This window comes from Rana temporaria, chromosome 2 (assembly GCF_905171775.1).
Source record: "Rana temporaria chromosome 2, aRanTem1.1, whole genome shotgun sequence".
Lineage (NCBI taxonomy): Eukaryota > Metazoa > Chordata > Amphibia > Anura > Ranidae > Rana > Rana temporaria.
In genome coordinates this window covers 48762268-48781750 of record NC_053490.1, presented here as the reverse complement: position 1 = coordinate 48781750, position 19483 = coordinate 48762268, and positions in this window count along the sequence as shown.

Below are 19483 nucleotides of genomic sequence, written 5' to 3'. Positions count from 1 at the left end.
GCCTGTCAAGTCATACTCCCAAGGCCCGACTACTACTGGGTGGGGAGCGGAGGAAGATCACTCTGCCAAATAAGGCTCCAGGCGGCTGGCCGGGACTTGAGCCAAGGCAGAAGAACATGCAAGGGAGCTGAATGGGCATGCACCCGAAACTGAAGAAATATTCCCTCCACTCCGACCAGCACATGATCATCAGAAAGGGGCACAGATAATGGGAAAAAAATACACACCCTCCCCCCTAAGCTAGAGCGGGGGGATGTAATTCAGATTTTTTTTTTTTTTTTATTCTGCACTGACTGTCTTTGAATTTGCCCCAGCCCCTGTTCAAATCCAATCCGGGGACAGACTTGGTCTGGGGACAGTGTCCTCAATCCGGGGACTGTCCCCGGGAACCGGGGATGTCTGGTCACCCTACCGTAATGCTGCACCGTGCTGGATGGTGGTCTCAGGTCTGACTGATGGCCTGTAATGCACAGTGCCCTGGATGACGGTGGTCGGAGGTGGCCTGTAATGCACACAAAGTGCTCTAGATCGACAGTGGTCTGAGGGGAGGCTCCAGGCCTGTAACTAATGTACACACTTACACTTATACTGGTTAATTATACGGATTGAAATGCTTAAGTGCTTCTTTTACCACTACTATTCCTTTATATTGGCTTTTGAAAGTTACAAATGCAGCAATTTAGAAATTGGATGAAAGGTTTAGTACTGTAAACAGCGGCGGTGCGTCCATAGTGGGCGCAGGAGCGCCGCCCCCTTTCTCCCCTGCGCCGTCACTCAAGTGTACAATACATAGAGATTCATGCATTGCATGAATCTCTATGTATTGTCGCCGCTGCCGCCCACTATTCAGATGGCCGGCCCCTGGTGAGCGCCAGCCATCTGAATAACAGCAGTTTGTTGGTTTTTGGAAGTGCCTATCAGAGCCAGCGGTGTTGGCTCTAATCGGCTTCCAAATAGTTAACCAGGGGGGTTGTGTGTTCCCTGGTTAACACTGACACTCGTCTCAGCCAATCAGGTTCACTGGGTCTGGTTACCGGTACCTGATTGGCTGAAGTGACATCGAGGGCCGGACTCGGGAGAAGACATTAAGGGAGCACGGGTGGAGGATGGCTGACCCGAGAAAGGTAACCCGAGAAAGGTAAGTGCCGAGGGACGGGGGGGAAGTAATCTGGCGGTTCTTGAGGGGGCAAACTGGCAACAATTGATGGGCACAGTGGCGACAATTGATGAGCACATTGGGGACAATTGATGGCACAGTGGCGACAATTGATGGCATGGCACAGTGGCGACAATTGATGGCATGGCACAGTGGCGACAATTGATGGCATGGCACAGTGGCGACAATTGCTGGCACAGTGGCGACAATTGCTGGGCACAGTGGCTGAGTTTGATGGCACAGTGGCGACAATTGATGGACACAACACAAAACAGATTATAGCGCACACATGCAAAAATGACATTTATCCTGCAAGGCTAGTTAAAAACACCTGAACATATTCGAAAATACAGGGGTTTGGTCACACTAAGCCCAGCACTATGTGACCATATATTGTGACCAAACCCTGTATTTTTAAATATGTTCAGGTGTTTTTAACTAGCCTTGCAGGATAAATGTCATTTTTGCATGTGTGCGCTATAATCTGTTTTGTACTGTCTTATAGCAGCATCGTCTTAGATGTATAGCATTTTTAGGGTGTGCCCCCAAGTATGTTTTTGTAAATTGATGGGCACAGTGGCTGCATTTTATGGGCACAGTAGCTGCGTATGATGGGCACAGTAGCTGCGTTTTATGGGCACAGTGAGGCTGCAATTGATGGTTTTTATTTTTGTTTGTTTGCGCCCCCCCAAAAAATTTAGAACACCAGTCGCCACTGACTGTAAACACTTCAAAGATAAAAATAGTGCATTTTACATACAACTCTATTAGGGCTGTTACTGATTAAAATTTTCGTGTTCGATTAATCGATTTTTTTTTTAATCGATTAATCGACTAATTTTGATTATAACGCACATACAGATCCAACTACTTTTAGCTGATCTCCCTGCAGGCCGATTCCCAGTGCAGCTACCAACCACTGGAAAAATGGATAGCAGGATACAAAAAACACACAAAGGCAGCGCTCGATGGGAATAGTGTTAAAACTTTTATAGTCTTCAAGTAGGTAACAAAATAAATATTGCACTGGAGATAAAATCGATGTAACTACATAAACTGTAAAAATGGTAATAAAAACATGTAGCTAAGTATGATACTGGTATAAAAATGTGTACAATGATACCACTGCTGAATCCAGATGAGGGAGGGTTAACATCAGTCCGTTGGCATGTAGATGTCCCGTGAAGGGAACTATCACAACTCCCAGTGGATGGCTGTAGAATCCCATGTTGATAGAGGGAAGTGTAACAGCCCTTGCGTGTGGCAGATAGTGAGGTCCCGCCGGCATGCAGATATGAAGGCACAGCAAAGGAACCCTTCAGATGGACGTGGCAAGCCCCGCTGGTGTCCATGATGTCACCGGATCTCCGACGGAACTCCCTGAAGGCCCGGAAGCCGGCGGAGAGGTGAGTACCAATCAAAATAATTTTGAGATGGATCCAAAAAATTTAAGATTAATCGAGGAATTAATTAGTTAATTTCCACAGCCCTAAACTCTATAGATCAGACCAAAATGGAGGGACAAATGAGGAGGAAAGAGGGACTTTGTTCCAAATCAGGGACAGTCCCTCGAAATCAGGGACAGTTGGGAGCTGTGATTATCCCACTGAAGCCAATGATTTGGAGGCCTATTTTCCAACTGGGGCAACTATTCATCTGACATCAATGATTTGAGGCTGTAGGCGGCCTAGTAGTTCTTGGGCATAGTCACACATCTTTCACGTCGGAAAAGCGCACGGTGTCATGTGGAGTCCCCCAAGGATCCCCCCTGTCACCGGTGCTTTTCAACATCTATCTTCGCCCTCTCTTTGATATTATCAGTAGCCAAGAACTACTCTATCAATCTTATGCAGACGATACGCAACTGTATTTTCGTATCTGCAACAAAAAGGATCATCATCTCAGTTTAGAGAAATGTCTCTCTTTGATAGAAAACTGGATGACTAAGAGTTATCTTAAACTCAACAGTTCAAAAACAGAACTCCTTATGTTTCACGCCAGCCGTAAGAGTCAACTGGCAACAACCTGGACACCACCGCCCATTCTGGGCCAAAGCATCACCCCTAGCTCCAAAGTCAAAAGTCTCGGGGTCATCTTCGACACCTTCATGACAATGGACGCACAAATAGGGTCAGTAGTCAGCGGAGCGCACCATCTGTTGCGCCTACTACGCAGACTTATTCCATTTATCCCCAAAGAAGACGTAGCAGTCGTGGTGGGAACAATCGTGAATTCCAGACTGGACTATGCTAACGCCCTGTACCTTGGACTCCCAAAGTACCAAATCTCCCGTCTGCAAGTCGTTCAGAATACGGCCGCCAGACTGGTGACTGGGAAAAAAAATGGGAATCAATCTCACCTTCGCTGAGAACCCTTCACTGGCTGCCAGTAAAAGACAGAATTGCATTTAAAGCACTCTGCCTGACACATAAGTGCATCCATGGAAAGGCTCCGCAATATCTTTGCGACAAGATAGAACCTCACAATTCGAATCGCGTTCTGCGATCCACCGACCAAAATCTGGTCAGGGTACCAAAAACCAAATACAAGTCCAAAGGAGAAAGAAGGTTTGCTTTTCAGGGTCCTAGACTATGGAACGCTTTACCAACCAGCATTCGGTTGGAGGAAAACCACCTGACTTTCAGAAGAAAGATCAAAACTCTGCTCTTTTGATGTCATGAGACACGAACAACTAGCGCCCAGAAGCGATTCAGTTCGCATGCGCCGCGCTTTATAAGTTTTTCATTCATTCATTCAAGAAGTGCACTACCTATTTTTCATTTCCAGACAAATGTATTTTTTTTCTAAGGTATTGCTTAAAGGGTCACTAAAGGAAAAACATTTTTTTTGCTGAAATGACTGTTTACAGGGTATAGAGACATAAAAGTTAACCGATTCCTTTTAAAAATGATTAAAAATAGATAAAAACCAATCATATAATGTACCTGCAGTTTAGTTTCGTTTTTGCTGTTGTTTCCTGGTTCTCTGATGTACAGAGCCAGAGAGCCAATAGATGGCAGTGAAGGTTTTGCAAAACGAAACTGGATTGGTGCTGAGGGGTTTTGGACACACCTCCTTGATTAGTCACCACAGTGAGAAATCTCCCAGTACTGTGGTGATCAGGAAACAGACAACCAGGAAGTGTCCAGAACAGAGAGGAATTACAGCAACATCAAAGCAAAAACAAACAATGAGGACATGAAACCAGGACTGCAGTAAGGTAAAGGAAGCCATTTAGCTAAAAAAAAAAATAATTTAGTGACCCTTTAAGCCCGATTACTATTTCTAGATGTTCCTTATAACATAGCAACCCTTCATGTTTTGAGTTCCAGTCCACTTTTCCAGATTTTATCATGCTCCGTACAGCTTGAAGCTTACTAAAGCCCACTAAAGTTTGATAAATTGAAAACTATAATTGTTCTTGGTCAATTTTATGGTTTACTATTTGTAATTAATCTTTACCTAAAGCTATATATTGGGGGGAAAGAAAAGAATTATTCTTAGAGTGCCGCCCCCCTGGGAGGGTTAACTGCTTGTTTTACCTAGGAGATGATGAATAAAGTGATACCTTATTTCTTGCTCTCCTCCTCCAGTCTGGAATGTGGATTGGCCCTCGGTATTCTATCCTCCCATACAATGTAGTTTTGCTAGCTCTGCGTTGTACGGGATGACGTCAGACGCTATGGGGACCGGTCAAACAAAGAGGAGGAAGCTTGAGGGAGCACAAGGAATATGTTGTGTACAGCATATCACCTTATTCTTCATCCTCCCAGGCAAAACAAGCAGTCAACCCTTGCTATGGGGAAATTCAACTTTAAAGCGGTTGTAAACCGCATAAACTTTTTTTTTTTTTTCAAACCTGCAAGGCAAAAGGCATAATCGGCTAGTATGCACCGCATACTAGCCGATTATGAAATACTTACCTCGGAACGAGGTGAACACCACTTACCTGGTCCACGCCGAGCAGGATGTCATCTTGCTCCGGCGTGTCTTCCGGGTATCGCCGCTCCAGCGCTGTGATTGGCTGGAGCGGCGATGACGTTACTCCCGCTCGTGCGTGTGGGAGATTTAAAATCGGCAGGGTCCGGCGGATGCCGGTCCTTTCGCTGTGGATTCCCCCCTGCACATTGCGCCGCCCGCATTGCGAGGGGAATATCTCCTAAACCGTACAGGTTTAGGAGATATTCTTTATACCTACAGGTAAGCCTTATTATAGGCTTACCTGTAGGTAAAAGGGAAAAAGTGGGTTTACAACCACTTTAACAAAAAAATATCAAATACAAATTGCATCCATGACACCCAGTTTGCAAAGGACAGTGGGAATTATATCAAGAGTTTTTTGTGATTTGCAAGGTAATGGGTGTTAAATGGTTTTATGGGTTACTAAAGATCCTTTTAATTATCAGGACTTGTTTTTGTGCGAATTTTTTCTTTTTTTTCCCACAGGAAAAGAGACAAAAAAAAGTACCAAATATTTTCAAAGCGAGATACAATCAAATACACAAGAAATGTAAAAAATAAACTAAAAAAAAACACACATACATTAAAGACGTATTTAAAAAGCAGTGAGTGTGACTTTCACCACACATTCACACACATAATCCCTAAATTAAATAAATTAAACTACACCACATAAAAACACCTAAATAAATGTAGATTTTTTTTTTTTTTTTTTGGTCAACAAATTTTGTCTAAGCTTTTTAAGGGGTGAAATTGCGAATTTATGCTTTGGCAAAAATTTGACAAAATCATTCCATTCATCCCCGGAGTCTTGGTTTTCTGCAATTCTCTAGCTAATGTGGATTTATAAATGCCGTCTGGAAGGTGTAGTTCCACAACAGCTGGAGTGGCAAAGTAATCTAATCTCCCTAGCTTTGTTCATACATGTGCCAGGCACAAAAATTCTGTTAAGTATTTCAGTGTTGTGCCAAGCATCCATCTTTATAAATAGCTCCTTGTTCACGGCTCTTGCAATAACCATAAATGAATGAACCTACTGATAAGTTCTCCCTCTCTGGTCCCCGATTATCACCACCAAGCAGTGATTCCTCCTGTATTGAATTGTTTTAAAACTGGAATAGAATGCATTACGGTAAAAATAAAACAACCTTGAGCCTTTAGAACCACTGCCCAGAAACGAGTGTAAAGGATTCTGCAGGAATATCACAAAAACCATTGGCAGCTGGTGTTTTTTTTTTTTTTGGTGGAGGGTGGCAAACAAACCCCCCCCTCTGCCCGCTCGCTGTCTGCTGCTCCTGCACTTTCCCCATCTAGGTGGCAGGTATTCGGGTAGCGTACATTCAGGCAGCGAGCATCCACTCCTGTGTCCTCTCCTCACTTCTGCCATGCAGTTCCTCCCCTAGGTATCCTATAGGATTGCCTGTCTTTTCAGCCAATCGGGTGATGGGTCTCAGACCTGCTTCCCGATTGGCCAGGAGGAGAATCGGTGTTACAATAGCAAATATTCATTTGCAATTTTAACACCCATGGGTGGGCTGTGAGTTTTCAAATTTGAAAAGTTTTCGAATTCATTTCGAAAAAAGTTTGGACTTTGAAAAGTTTTCAAATTCGAATTTCGTCCAAATTAAAATTTCGGATTCATTTAAATTCGGTACTATTCTAATTTGGAAATTCGGATACATCCGAATTTACAAATAACGAAAATTAGTCCGAATTTTAACCGCTTAACGACCGCCGCATGTACATATACGTCCACAGAATGGCACGTACAGGCAGATGGGCGTACATGTACGTCCCTGCCTTTCCGCGGGTCGGGGGTCCAATCGGGACCCCCCCGGTACATGCGGTGGTCGGTTCTTCCGTGGGAGCGATCCGGGATGAGGGGGCCGCTATTCGTTTCTAGACACCCCCACCGCGATCGCTCCCCGGAGCTGAAGAACGGGGAGAGCTGTATGTAAACACGGCTTCCCCGTGGCGGCTGCATCGATCGTGTCATCCCTTTTATAGGGAGACACAATCGATGACGTCAGACCTACAGCCACACCCCCCTACAGTTGTAAACACACACTAGGTGAAACATAACTCGTTCAGCGCCCCCTGTGGTTAACTCTCAAACTGCAACTGTAATTTTCACAATAAACAATGCAATTTAAATGCATTTTTTGCTGTGAAAATGACAATGGTCCCAAAAATGTGTCAAAATTGTCCGAAGAGTCCGCCATAATGTCACAGTCACGAAAAAAAAAAATCGCTGATTGCCGCCATTAGTAGTAAAAAAAAAATAATTAATAAAATCGCAATAAAACTATCCCCTATTTTGTAAACGCTATAAATTTTGCGCAAACCAACCGATAAACGCTTATTGCGATTTTTTTTATCAAAAATATGTAGAAGAATACGTATCGGCCTAAACTGAGGAAAAAAAATTTTTTTAAATATTTTTGGGGGATATTTATTATAGAAAAAAGTTAAAAATATTGAATTTTTTTCAAAACTGTCGCTATATTTTTGTTTATAGTGCAAAAAATAAAAACAGCAGAGGTGATCAAATACCACCAAAAGAAAGCTCTATTTGTGGGACCAAAAGGACGTCAATTTTGTTTGGGAGCCACGTCGCACGACCGCGCAATTGTCTGTTAAAGCGACGCAGTGCCGAATCGCAAAACCTGGCCTGGGCCTTTAGCTGCACTTTGGTCCGGGGCTTAAGTGGTTAATTTGGAACTAAACTAAACGCACATGTCTACTTATTGAAATGCCTATCCCTTCGTTTTGAATAGAGTGTGGAAGTGTTTATATTTTGGAGAGATTCACCACTTTATTTGCCCCGGTGTGACAGATCTCTAAAATGGGAATTCCGTTCACTTTGGAGAGATTTTCTCTCATTTCTTGTTGTGGCTTCAGCACAGACAGCGAGACAATAGAGAGCTCAACCCTTCTCTTCTCTATTTAAAACTTTTCTTTAAAGTTGGGCTTTACATGTTTATATTAATCTGATTACATGCAGATGTATTTCTAGGAAACAAAAAAAATGCGATTGCACTCCTTTAAATAATTCTACAAAACTGCTTTAGTAACATCTTGGAAATAAAAGTGTTCTGCATACTAGCCTCAGATGAAAGTCATAAAAAGGTTATTACCATCATCCCAAAATCCCTAGACAGAGAAGTGCTTGTAGTATAATCAAATAAGAATTTGTCTTGTGCATAATTCTAATTAAATTTAAAGCAAAAGCAGGGAAATGGATCTGTTAAATCCCCCCCACACACACACTCTATAGATGATTTTATTGGGTCATTCCATAACAGTGCAGTCAATGTCTTTCTCAACCTTTTTACTCCACAGGAACCTTTGAAATGATTCAGGGAACCTCTTCTAAAAAATGATTACATCTACCACAGACCTAGCTATCTGGCACTGTGCATATGAGGTAACAACAATAACAGATGCTTCTGTCACCCGTCTTTTGATCTACATAATCTACAGTATTTATACACCCAGAAGCTTTAACCACTTAAAGCGGGGGTTCACCCTATATAAAAAAAAAAAAAAAATTTTTTCCTCTAGCATTAAATTCGGCATAGTAGCGCGAGCTACAGTATGCCTATCTGTATTTTTTTATCCCCGTAATCACTGTGCTTTTGTACATTGAAGATTCCGGGGAATGGGCGTTCCTATGGAGAGAGAAGGTGATTGACGGCCGGCCCTGGCACGTCACGCTTCTCCGGAAATAGCCGAAATAGGCTTGGCTCTTCACGGCGCCTGCGCATAGCCTGTGCGCAGGCGCCGTGAAGAGCCGAGACCTACTCCGGCTGTCTTCGGGGAGCGTGACGTGCCAGAGCCGGCCGTCAATCATCCTCCCTCTCCATAGGCACGCCCATTCCCCGCGGGAGTCGGAATCTTCAATGTGCAATAGCACAGTGAGTACGGGGATAGAAAAATACAGATAGGCATACTGTAGCTCGCGCTACTATGCCGAATGTAATGCTAGACTGATGTTAAGGAGGGTGAACCACCACTTTAAGGACCGGACCAATATGCTGCCTAAAGACCCAAGGTGTTTTTACAGTTCGGGACTGCGTCACTTTAACAGACAATTGCGCGGTCGTGCGACGTGGCTCCCAAACAAAATTGGTGTCCTTTTTTCCCCACAAATAGAGCTCTCTTTTGGTGGTATTTGATCACATCTGCGGTTTTTAGTTTTTGCACTATAAACAAAAATTGAGCGACAATTTTGAAAAAAAATGCAATATTTTTTACTTTTTGCTATAATAAATATCCCCCAAAAACATATAAAAAAATGTTTTTCCTCAGTTTAGGCCGATACGTATTCTTCTACCTATTTTTGGTAAAAAAAAAATCGCAATAATCGTTTATCGGTTGGTTTGCGCAAAATTTATAGCGTTTACAAAATAGGGGATAGTTTTATTGCATTTTTATTTATTTTTATTACTAATGGCGGCGATCAGCGATTTTTTTCGTGACTGCGACATTATGGTGGACACTTCGGACAATTTTGACACATTTTTGGGACCATTGTCATTTTCACAGCAAAAAATGCATTTAAATTGCATTGTTTATTGTGAAAATGACAGTTGCAGTTTGGGAGTTAAACACAGGGGGCGCTGTAACATTTAGGGTTCACTTAGTGTGTGTTTACAACTGTAGGGGGGTGTGGTTGTAGGACTGACATCATCGATCGAGTCTCCCTAATAAAAGGGATCACTCGATCGATACACCGCCATAGTGAAGCATGAGGAATTCGTGTTTACATACGGCTCTCCCCGTTCTTCAGCTCCGGGGAGCGATCGCGACGGAGCGGCTATAAACAAATAGCCGCGCCGTCGTCCCGGATCGCTCCCCGCGGGAACCCGACCGCCGCATGTCGCGGGGGGGTCCCGATCGGACCCCCGACCCGCGGAAAGGCAGGGACGTACAGGTACGCCAATGTGTCTGTACGTGCCATTCTGCCGATGTATATGTATGTAACGGTATCGGTATGATATCCCCGTCAAACAGTCCCTTCTTCCCATAAAAGAAATCACAGCAGCATCCATACATGAGCCAAGGCTTAATGCTGGTATAACACAGAGTTTTAATCGTAAGAAACCAGAGCTTATATGTGGTTACAACTGTTACAATGACAAATCTCCGCCCCCCCCCCCTTACACAGTGGGGGGTCTTCAATACAGCTCCTTTGAAATAAAGATATTTCTTTGAACTAGTCAGTATCTAGCCGGTTCGGCACCGCATATAGAGAGATAATTATCACAATAAGGCAATCAGCATAATTAACATGAGCCACTTATCTAATCACAGTAACCAGTAAACACAGGGCTAGAACAATTAACATTTGAAACAGGGCTAGCTGCAGAAGAGTAAATACAATTAACAGCCTTAAACAAGCAGGGAGGATTAAACTGAAGCATATAGGTAAAAAGTCCATCACAATGGCCCCCCTTCTTCTCCCTGCTCCGGAAAACCCGGTTGGACCTTTCCTGGTCCAGTAGGGTTGACGGGTTCAGAGCTTTTAGTCCGAGGTTAACTCCGTTTGGCATGACTGACCTCCCTTGGCAACTGCTTCAGACTCAGGTATGCCACCGGGTCGTCAGATCACACGCCAGTCAGTCCCCAAGTCTTTGTGCGATCTGCAAAGTCACCAGAAGTCAGTGTAAAGACGGCGAATGGGTCTGTGCGCCGCCATCTAGGTGTCCCGCTATGGGAGGGGCAGGTTATGGCTCTGAAGTGACAGTCACAGGAGATTCATAAAAAGAAAAAGTTATATTTGTTGAAATGCTGTAGCACTGGTGCTCAGAGTCCGGGGGGGACTCAGAGCCCCATAAGGTCAGCCACCCCCTGCTCCCTCCGCAGCCGCCGGTTCTCCTCTTTGAGCTTCTCCAGCTCCATCTCCAGTTCATGGAGCCTGGGGGGGTCAGCCCGCTGTGACCTCAGGTGGTTGTTCTCCTCCTCCATGCGGCTTATGCACTCCTCCAGCTCTATGTACTCACGGATCAGATCCTGCTTGCTCATGTCCTGCAGGCTCTCCACGTGGTCCTTCATCATCAGGAACTGGGTGGTGGTGTAAGGGGCCACCGGTGGGCCCTTGGCGAACATCTCGGCCCGCATCTGGGGCGCCCGCTGCGATTCCATCTCCTCCAGTCGCTTCTTCTCCTCCCAGGTCCGCTGGTTATATGACTTCCAGGACCTCTTCTTCTTGGAGGGTAGCTGGCGGTGCCTCTTTCTGCCCAGCTCCCTCCAAGGCCCCTCCGGCTCATGGCTGTCGCCCATGACCAGCTGACAATGGTGTTCCCTGTTGTCCGTAATAACAGATTGTACCATGAGGGCTTCGTAAGGGGTGCCCAATGGTTCTTCCTGACCCAGCTCCTGGGGATCCCAAGCCGAGTCTACACAATGGGCTGCTGCTGGTGGGCGGTACCCAGGTTGAGACCAATTTGACCTGGTGTTGTCATTCATGGGGCAATTCTGCTTGAAGTGACCCAACTGTTTGCACCGGAAGCAGCGTTGTTCGTTGTCCTCCTGGCGTGGGTAGCGAGGGCTAGATGTCATCGGTCTGTTAGGCGGTTGGTATCTAGCGGCTGGTGGGTGTGAGGGCGCCGTTGGTCGTGGAGGTTGTACCCGTGGTGTGACCTGGTTTGTCTTGCGAGTATCCGCATATTCATCCGCCAACTTAGCGGCCTCTGGTAGAGTCATGGGCCTGCGATCTCTCACCCAATCTTTGACGTCCGTCTGGATGTGATTGTAAAATTGCTCCAGGAGCATTAGTTGCAAAATGTCCTCTGCGGTGGTGGCCTGGCTGCTGTTAACCCAGTTAGAGGCCGACAGGGACAACTGGCATGCCCATTCTGCGTAAGAGTCTTTCGTGGTTTTGCGTGAGTCCCTGAACTTCTGGCGGTGGGACTCTGGGGTTACTGCATAACGAGCCAGGAGCGCTTCTTTAACCCTGGCGTAGCTATGGATATCCTGATCTGGCACGGTCCGGAAAGCATCAGAAGCTTTGCCTGACAGTTTGCCTGACAATATTGAAACCCACTCTCCTCTAGCTATTCGGTGCAGGTTACATTGTCGCTCAAAATCCGCCAGGTAGTTATCAATCTCACAGTCCTTTTCATCAAAAGCTTTAAAAGCGCTAAACGGAATCTTCCTTGCGTCTGCTGTGCTGTACTCACTGTTCGGAGAAGGTGCGGCTGCTTGTTGGACTGCTGCCAGTTTTAACTGTAGTTCTGCGTTTACTAACAGGTCCATCACTTTCAGCACCACATCCGGCGTTGGGCTCGGGCCGAACCACGCTAGCTTCTCTCTCATTAGCTTGTTGGCTGGTGATTCCTCTTCCTGAATCACTGGTGTCTCCATCTCTTGTACTGCTGGCGTTGCTGCAATCACGTTCTCCTGGTCTCGCTCCATTAATTCTGCTATGATGACCCGCTTGGTTTTGTTGCTAGCAATCCTTCCACGAACTTCCAGTAGTTCTTTCAGTGTATTTCTTTTAAGCAGGGTGTAGCAGCCTTCCATTCACTGTTCCCAGTGTCTGCTTGGAGTCCTGGTGTAAGGGAGAGTAGACGGGAAGATCCCGCTGCTGCCATCCAATTGTAACGGTATCGGTATGATATCCCCGTCAAACAGTCCCTTCTTCCCATAAAAGAAATCACAGCAGCATCCATACATGAGCCAAGGCTTAATGCTGGTATAACACAGAGTTTTAATCGTAAGAAACCAGAGCTTATATGTGGTTACAACTGTTACAATGACAAATCTCCGCCCCCCCTTACACAGTGGGGGGTCTTCAATACAGCTCCTTTGAAATAAAGATATTTCTTTGAACTAGTCAGTATCTAGCCGGTTCGGCACCGCATATAGAGAGATAATTATCACAATGAAGCAATCAGCATAATTAACATGAGCCACTTATCTAATCACAGTAACCAGTAAACACAGGGCTAGAACAATTAACATTTGAAACAGGGCTAGCTGCAGAAGAGTAAATACAATTAACAGCCTTAAACAAGCAGGGAGGATTAAACTGAAGCATATAGGTAAAAAGTCCATCACAATGTACATGCGGCGGTCGGGAAGGGGTTAAGCAACAATCAGTGGCAGCTGGTTCTAAATGTATTAGGGGGGTGGTAAAAAAAAAAAAAAACTCACCCAGGTCTGCACTCAGCCCCAATCTGCCTCCTGTCCCGATTGGCCGGGAGGATAAGCTGGAACACAATAGCGAATATTGATTCGCTAGTGTTACAAGCGGGTAGGTTCAGGGCACAGTGCTCTGCGCCCCAAGCCCAACCCTTTTCAAGCCAATTAGAGAATCAGGCTCTAATCATGTGGCTTGTAAAAAAAAAAACATAGAAAGCTATGAGTCAGGCGCCCTGCATGCTAACTAGGGGGGGCGGTGCCCCTAAATGTCCAGCCGCTCCTGGCAACAATATTAAAATACTAACAATAGATCCCTGTATTCTGATCTAGAAGAATGGAAGTGAGGGGAGCTAGAAGGGAGTTTTTAGGCCCCCCTGCTGCACACCTGGTAGATAATATTAATCACTCTGGGGCAGAGGGAAATTTCCCTCCCGCCCCCTGGTAAGGGATAGGTTAAAGGTTAAGCAATGTTAGGTCACAGGGAAGGTCACATGGTACTTAGGAATGTTCCAGAAAGGGGAAAGGTTATTTAAAGGGGTTACAATTCCTCTGTGACCAGATTTACAGGACCCCTACCTGTGAACTTCTGTGTGCTGCTGCGCTATGAAGAGCCTGGTTCGGTGCCTTTTATAGAGGGCTGGTGCGGAGGATGGAGAAACCTGGGTGCAGCACTGCTCGTCATTGTCCCAGGAGCCGTCACACATCTTGTCAGGAGACCAAGCAGCGGTGTCTACCATGTCCTCTTCTGCCATCTGTGCCTCCAACTCCACTTATCCCCCCGCCTTCTCCTCTGCCCCACCATCTTCCCCTTTAGGTTTTCCCTGCCCTCTGGAGGATGGCGCTCCTCTTCTATTGGGAGAGAGCGGTGTCTTTCTCTCTCCTCTGGACAGCAGTGCATCTGTGGGGCGGGCAGAGGCGGCGTCCACAAGTGTCCTCGCGCCTGTCTCTGAGGTGGAAGATGCTCCTCAGTATCGTAGGTCCCAGAGGCGCAGACTTTCCCCGGTTGCCAGTCACCCCCCTTCTAGTGCCAAAAGAGCGGCTCCGGCGAATAGAAGCAACCAGGGGGGAGCTTCAAACGGCGGGCACCGTGCTATGCGTGGCATTGCTCCCACAGTTCCCCCCCACCTGTCTTTCTCTTGTCTCTACTTTATCTTTCCCACAGGTATCAGCGTCAGCAGCATCTGCGGTACCTTCCCACTCCAGGGAATCCATTCAGCTGGCTGGTCCAAGCAGCAGCTCCCGGCGGAACAACAGAGGTACAGGATCCAGGGAAGGTGTTCAGAACTCCGGCAGTCCTCCACCTCTAGAGGCACAGCAGATCCCTGTTGTGTGCTCTCAACTGTCAGCTGCTAACACTCCAGGTACTGACAATCTGGCACAATTACAAATGTTACCTTCACTAACCACTTCACTGTCTTCCTTAAAGCGGGAGTTCACCCATTTCTAAATTTTTTTTTTTTCTTCCCCTAGATTCCTGCTCGTTCGGTCTAGGGGAATCGGCTATTTGTATTAAAATAGGTGCAGTACTTACCCGTTTTCGAGCTGCATCTTCTTCCGTCGCTTCCGGGTATGGTCTTCGGGAGCGGGCGTTCCTTCTTGATTGACATTCTTCCGAGAGGCTTCCGACGGTCGCATCCATCGCGTCACTCGTAGCCGAAAGAAGCCGAACGTCGGTGCGGCTCTATACTGCGCCTGCGCACCGACGTTCGGCTTCTTTCGGAAAATCGTGACGCGATGGATGCGACCGTCGGAAGCCTCTCGGAAACCTGTCAATCAAGAAGGAACGCCCATTCCCGAAGCCCATACCCGGAAGCGACGGAGAGGATGCGTCTCGTAAACGGGTAAGTACTGCACATATTTTAAAATAAATAGCCGATTCCCCTAGTAATAACGAGCAGGAAGCGAAGGGGGAAAAGTGCCCTCTAAGGGTGAACCCCCGCTTTAACCACTTGCTTACTGGGCACATAAACCCCCTTCGTTTCCAGGCGAAATTTCAGCTTCCGGCACTGCGTCGCTTTAACTGACAATTGCGCGGTCGTGTGACGTGGCCCCTGAACAAAATTGGCGTCCTTTTTCCCCCACAAATAGAGCTTTATTTTGGTGGTATTTGATCACCTCTGCGGTTTTTATTTTTTGCGCTATAAACAAAAAAAAACGACAATTTAAAAAAATATATATATTTTTTTTTACTTGTTGCTATAATAAATATCCCAATTTTTTTTAAAAAAAACTATTTTTTTTCTCAGTTAAGGCCGATACGTATTTTTCAACGTATTTTTGTAAAAAAAAAAAAAATAATCGCAATAAGCGACTGGTTTGCGCAAAAGGTATAGTGCCTACGAAATGGGGGATAGATTTATGTTTTTTTTTTTTTACTAGTAATGACGGCGATTTGCGATTTTTTTGTCAGGGCTGCGATATTGCGACGGACGTATCGGACACTTTTGACACAATTTTGGGACCATTCACATTTATACAGCGATCAGTGCTATAAAAATGCACTAATTACTGTATAAATGTGACTGGCAGTGAAGGGGTTAACACTAGGGGGTGAGTAAGGGGTTAAATGTATTCCCTCATTGTGTTCTTACTGTGTGGGGGGAGGGGGGTGACTGGGGGAGGTGACCGATGCTGTGTCTCTATGTACAAGAGACACAGCATCGGTCTCCTCTCTCCCTCACAGCACGTGGAGCTCTGTGTTTACACACAGAGCTCCACGTCCTGCTGTGTTTACTGACGATCGCGAGTGTCAGGCGGACATCGCGGCCACCAGGCACTCGCATCGGCTCCCGAGCGATGCGCCGGGCACGTTGTTTCCCCGCTGCGCGCCCGGGGAACAACAACAGCAGGACATCCATAGACGTCCACCCGGCAGTTGAGAGCCGCGCTGTGGACGTCTTTCGACCATAGCGCGGATCTCAACTGGTTAATAGAAGGTATGAAAGCCAATACATCTATGCAGAGTCAGAATGTCGTTAATTCAGCAGGCGCAGTTTGGGCTAGCCTGGAGGTCACTAGGGGCTCTTATTTTGGGGGTAACAGTGTTTCCCCTGCTGAGATTTTACCACCTTTGACAAGAAATTTCTTGGACCCCCCGACCAATGTCCCAGAAACTTGCGCTAGGGAGGCCCTCCTATGTACTTTATCCCCTTTGGGTTACCATTTGTCCTTGGCTATAAAAGACAAAATTGTCCCTTTTGTCGTCATCTAGGGAATTTTTGTTCAAAGGTGATAAAAAGGAGGATAAAGGGTGAGGAAGACAGGCGCAGGCCGGTTTTCAAGAATTTCAATAATTTGTTGCTTTTTTAATATACTCCAGTATAATATGCAAAAAATGCCCTGAAAAAATCATAGGTCTGTTGCAACATCTGAGAAAAGGAGCTAAATTTGGGGCTTTTTGATGCGTGCAGCCCAGGAAATAACATAGCATCAAACTATAATAATGTCTGGTGATAGGGCCATCAATAGTGTCATATAGTAAATGCATAAACATCATAGCCATCATAATAAGGTAATAAAGGACATTTATTCCATAACATAATACATAATAGAGAACAGAATAGCATAATGACAATGATAGCCTGCTGGCCTAGAGCCACAATCATAACATAAAAACCACGTCAGACTAGTTGCAACGTATTTCCATTGTAAATTCCGTTTATTACCCATTAATCCTTTATCATTTAACTCCTTAGGTTTCTTTTTTGATGGGTTCTTTTTCTTTGACTGATGCCTCCCAATTGGATGCTCGCTCTCATGCGCCTATTTTGAGGCATTTGGGTGGTTAGAGAGCACTCCGGGTCATCCTTTTTTATTACACTACTTGGATGATTTCCTTTTCTTGGGTAGTTCTGTTGCTGATTGTTTGAATGTCCTGAAATCTTTCCTTGAAATCTGTGCATCCTTTAATATTCCTAAATAGCCCCCACAAGGTGGTTGGTTTTCTTGGGGATCAATATAGACACTTCAGCTATGGAATTCGAATTACCGGCAGACAAAATTGCTCAATTAAAATAGAATCTTTATACAATAATTAGGAGAAAGAAAGCCACTTTGAAGGAAATACAAAAGTTACTAGAATGAGAGAAAAGGGGGGGATGTAGGTATGGCGCTGTTCTGATGGAGGACAGGGGAATAAATGTGGTGTTATCCCCAGCTGGGTATTGACTATGAAAATTGCGTAATACAATGAAGTGTGGAGCGTGGAAAAATATATACACATTTATTTTTAATTTTTGTGTCATATGTGTGTTAGACCCTCGGCCGGGTGTTTGCTGATGCAGTGTGCCCTCGGCCGGGTGTTAGACTGATGCTGCTTGTGAATGTGACAGCAAACCTCAGTAAAAAGTACAACATTAACCACTTGCCGCCCGCCAATGACAAATTGACGTCGGCAAAGTGGTTGTAGAATCCTGACTGGACGTCATATGACGTCCTCAGGATTCTGAGCCGCTGCGCGCCCCCAGGGGCGCGCATCGCGGCGATCGTTGTTGCGGGGTGTCAGTCTGACACCCCGCAACACCGATCTCGGTAAAGAGTCTCTCACGGAGACTCTTTACCATGTGATCAGCCATGTCCAACCACGGCTGATCACGGTGTAAACAGGAAGAGCCGTTGATGGCTCTTCCTCACTCGCGTCTGACAGACGCGAGTAGAGGAAAGCCGATCGACGGCTCTCCTGACAGGGGGGGTCGCGCTGATTGTTTATCAGCGCAGCCCCCCCTCGGATCGCCACATGGACCACCAGGGAAGCCCACCCTGGACCACCAGGGAAGGGCAGGAAAAAAAAGGGGCTAAAAAAAAGTAAAAAAAAAAAAAAAAAAAAGTCTGAAAAAGAAGTATGGAAAAAAAAAGATGCCAATCAGTGCCCACAAATGGGCACTGACTGGCAACATAAGTAAATCAGTGCCGCCCCACAGTGTCCATCAGTGCCGCCCCACAGTGTCCATCGGTGCCGCCCCACAGTGTCCATCAGTGCCACCCCACAGTGCCCATCTGTGCCACCCATGAGTGCCTATCTGTGCCACCTATGAGTGCCCAGTGCCACCCATGAGTGCCCATCAGTGCCGCCCATGAGTGCCCATCAGTGCCGCCTATGTGTGCCCATCAGTGCCGCCTATGAGTGCCCATCAGTGCCGCATACCAGCGCCACCTCATCTGTGCCCATCAGTACTACCTCATCGATGTACATCAGTGCCATCTCATCTGTGCCCATCAGTGCCGCCATATCAGTGCCCGTAATTGAAAGACAAAACTTACTTATTTACAAAAAAGAATTACAGAAAAAAATAAAAACTTAATTTTTTTTCAAAATTTCCAGTCTTTTTTTAGTTGTTGCGCAAAAAAAAAAAAACGCAGAGGTGATCAAATACCACCAAAAGAAAGCTCTATTTGTGGGAAAAAAAAGGACGCCAATTTTGTTTGGGTACAGTGTAGCATGACCGCACAATTGCCATTCAAAGTGCGACAGTGTTGAAAGCTGAAAATTGGCTTGGGCGGGAAGATGTGTGAGTGCCTGGTATGGAAGTGGTTAAACACAATGAATGAACAAATGGATATACCCCCTGCCGGGTGTTTGACCCTCGGCTGGGTATTTGAATTAAAAATTAAGTGAAAAAATGCAAAAATAAATCCTTTTAGAATGCATAGAGTCCATTGAATCAGATTGAGATTTGTGAAAACAAAAGAAGTGATAAAGTGACTTTGTGCTTAAAAGTTGCTGCGTGAACCCTTCAGATCTTGCTCTGTGCGTGACACACTGTGCTCTGTACAAAGTTGCACTCACCAGATACTTCTCCCCCTCCTGGGGTATGACGCAGTCACAGTATAAGTGCCACTGTGTAGCAGCCTGGGGATAGCTGGGGCCGGCTCCGGGCGCCGTTTGCGATCCTCCAAGGTGTTTATACGGGAGAAGAAAGGATGCCCATAGTGTAAATCCGTTAAAAATAAAGTTTAATGTGCAAAGCGTTTAAATACTCACATTGTACATAAACAAAAAACAGAAAGTTAACGCGCTGAACAAACTGTTTGCAGCCCAGACCGGAAGTGTTAGCCCAACGTGCCTCTGACTCCGCCCTACGCATTTCGTCTGTCTGACGTCATCGGGAGCGCAACATCAGGCTACACTTCTCTGCTTAATATAGTTCATGGAATCTCATGTGCGATTGCACACTGGGTCAAACCATAAGGTTTTGCAGACCGAAGTCCGCTTGAATGAAC